Source organism: Megalobrama amblycephala, linkage group LG21 (assembly GCF_018812025.1).
Source record: "Megalobrama amblycephala isolate DHTTF-2021 linkage group LG21, ASM1881202v1, whole genome shotgun sequence".
Lineage (NCBI taxonomy): Eukaryota > Metazoa > Chordata > Actinopteri > Cypriniformes > Xenocyprididae > Megalobrama > Megalobrama amblycephala.
In genome coordinates, this window is record NC_063064.1 from 813,979 (window position 1) to 816,208 (window position 2,230).

Consider the following 2,230-nt stretch of genomic DNA (forward strand, 5'->3'; position numbering starts at 1 on the left):
CACAAACACACAACCACGCACACACACTGTTTGCAGCATGTACCTGACTTCTGTTTCTGGCTTTTCTCACTCCTCCAGTCACCCACACACCCACACACAAAGGAGGAGAAGTGTAACAGAATTTGTGCTGGTGTAACATTTGACGGTGTACGTTTTTATCTTTTTATTTTAATTGAAATGTCAGCAGCTATTCATCAAAAGTGGCTTGTGTCTGGAACCCAGTGATCAGAGAGTACATTAGCAACCATCTGTGCTTTAAACTGCATCAGAGCAATGAAGGGCTCATTATTTCCTGTAAACAAAAGCAAAAGCAAATCCTCTGGAGGAATAAAATCTGATTGTATTATCCTTCTGTGATAAATTGTTTTGGCCTTTACTCTCTGCTTCATGTAATTGTCATGTTAGAAAGGCAAAAAAACAAACAAAAACAACAAAACAAAACAAACTAGCAAAAAAAAAAAAAAAAAAAAAAAACAAAAAAACAAACAAACAGGCAGTTAAAAACAAAACTGTTTAGAAATGTTAATACATGACACACCAGTCACATGGTCCAAAAGTAAACCAATGAGAGTCCCTTCTCCAGTTCCCTTTAAAAGCCATTTGCTCTTGCACCATGGCGGATTCACTATTTACATGGTGGAATTTGCAAGACAGAAAATCCTTTTATTTTTAATATTTAAAAATGTTTGTGTGATGCTGCGCATCCCTGTGTGTGTAAAAACCTGAATGTAAGCGCGTTGTGCACCTGCCTATAGGTGCATATTACTAATGCGCCCTTTAAATAAAAAAAAAAAAAAAAATAATATATATATATATATATATATATATATATATATATATATATATATTTTAAATACTACTCCATTGACTTTAGACCACATTTTTGTTGGTCAATGGTGCAGTCATTTACAGTTGCCTCAAAATAACAACGTGCCAACAATGCACCTGAACACACATCGTTTTCAGACCAGCACGCCCATGGCCGAACAGATGAGTGTGAGAGCATTTGCTACTTAAACAATGTTGCGCTGGATGTGAAAATGATAACTGCGTTGGCCTGAAACTAGCAAAAAACTCTTGCGTCGCACCTGGTGTCACATTGCGCCAGGTGTATGATAGGGCCCCTTATTTTTATATCTGACATGCCATCAGGGAAAGGAAAGGCTGAACCCATTGGCGGACTGGCCATCTGGCAATTCTGGCAAATGGCAGAGGGGCTGGACCATTTTTTTTTTTTTAAATGTGGGCTGGTCAGTTTTTATATATATATATATATATATATATATATATATATAAATAAATTGTTTTTACAGGCCGACAGCGGGTTTCGGACGTTTTTTTATTGTCACAATTTCACTATGGTTATAATAATATTAATAATAATAAATGTTAAGCATTTGCCCCAGACGGCAACGGCCGACCTGGTCCCGAGATGGGCCGACCGACCCCCTTTAGTTACTGTATGTCCGACAAGCCCTGTGCCACTCTCACGCCACACATCATGCTCTCTCAGAGTGAAAAATACATCGGAGCAAAGAGGGCATTGACAATGCGTCGACAGACAAGAGAGTGCAGTACTTTTGATATGAAACAAAGTGTCAAATTTTGTATAAATACCACTCTGTGTCTTTTTAATGTGTCTTGACAGATTGCTGTAGTGCCTCAGTTCAAGCGGCCCATGACAGTACACACCATTTTTTATTGCCAGGTATGTTTACACTGTTACAGTTGTTCTCCAAGGAAGACGAGGAAGGCAGGTTCAAGGAAGATAATGTAGTTTAATCTCACAGAATAGGCAGGTAACATAGAACACACGTAACATACAACAATACCGGACGCTAGACTGAAGACAGGGAGGAACTTAAATACACAGTACTAATGACAAACAGCTGTGAGTGTAATCAGTGTTCATGGTGAGTTATGAGTGGCGGGAACAGAACACAAAGGAGCACGTGACAGTCAATAACAACCAGGACGAGACGGTGAATGTAACATTAGCTCCCCCCTCCGGCAAGGCGCGTCCTCGCGCCGTGGAGGAACATCATAGGGGTGGCCGGAGTGATGGTGACGGAGTGATGAAGGGAGGATGACGATCCCCTGGCGGCGTAGGTGGATGACCGCTGACACAGACCCAGAGCTCCCCAGATCCGACAGTCCACGGCCGAGTAGATGGAGGGCGGAGTCCAAATGCTGTAGAGCGGACTGACGGCATCTGGGGGACGACTGGCGG